This window comes from Cyprinodon variegatus, unplaced genomic scaffold, assembly GCF_000732505.1.
Source record: "Cyprinodon variegatus isolate N-32 unplaced genomic scaffold, C_variegatus-1.0 Scaffold33, whole genome shotgun sequence".
In the NCBI taxonomy this organism is placed as follows: Eukaryota; Metazoa; Chordata; class Actinopteri; order Cyprinodontiformes; family Cyprinodontidae; genus Cyprinodon; species Cyprinodon variegatus.
Genome location: NW_015150486.1, coordinates 679,519 through 680,581, shown reverse-complemented (window position 1 = coordinate 680,581; position 1,063 = coordinate 679,519). Strand labels below are relative to the sequence as shown.

Genomic DNA, 1,063 nt, shown 5'->3' with positions numbered 1-1,063 from the left:
CTCCCGTCCGCTCCGCTCTGACTTCCTTGGAGATGGTAGAGGGCATGCGCCAGATGATTAAATTCAAAGCAGCAAAACATGTGGAAATGATCCATGGTTTCCGCGAATCATTAAAAACAATTACAATTCATTCATTTTTTTGGATTTTTTTTCATCAATTTCATTAAAAAAAATTTTCACAAATTTTTATAATTTTTATTTATTTTTATATTTTTTGGTTTAACAATAAACATATACCGAGCCGAACCGAACCGAAAACCGTGACCACGAAACTGTGAACCGAACCGTGGATTTTGTGAACCGTTCCACCCCTAATAAATATATATATATATATATATATATATATATATATATATATATATATATATATATATATATATATATATATAATGCCTTTTTCAAGGTTCTCCTCTTTGCTATTCCAGTGCTGAGAGAGTTGAACAAGCTGATTGAAAGCAGCATTGATCTGATTATGTTTTTGCTTTTAGAGCAGTCAGCAGTTTTGTATTCACAATGACCTTATAAAACTCTTATAGTATTAAATCTCAATTTTAATTCATCTTGGAAACAGAGCCATTTGTGGGTTTTTTTGTTGTTCTTTGAAAATGTCACACACGAAGGATAAAAGTCATGTGTACGTAGTGAACCGCATATTGTTTTTCCGGCTCTAAAAAGTATGCACACCATTAACAAATTTTATTTTTTCTGTTTTTTGTCACACTCTAATGTCTCAGATAATCAAAAAGGAAATTAGATCAATCTAACAGAACCTGACATAAATAAATGTAGTTTCAATTATTGCTATTTTTGTGAGAGCAAAAAAGGAAAGAAGTGAAAAGGTAGCCAACCTTCATCAAGTGTGTGAAATAAATGTTTACATTTTTAGGCACTTTTCTTTTTTAGAGATATTTTATTTTGGTCAAACAGATTTTTTTTTTTTGTCAACAATAAAATCCATTTTAGATCATACCACTGCCTCTCTACCAGTTTTTTGGCCATTTATCATCCATCCATCCATCTTCCTCCGCTTATCCGGGGTCGGGTCGCGGGGGCAGCAGCTTAA

General features: G+C 32.4%; 1 protein-coding gene across 2 annotated transcripts in view; it reads left to right on the top strand.

Annotated features, from left to right (window-relative positions):
* Positions 1-1,063, top strand: part of lsamp (limbic system-associated membrane protein) — a 723,954-nt gene that overhangs the window by 590,123 nt on the left and 132,768 nt on the right. The window lies entirely within an intron of this gene.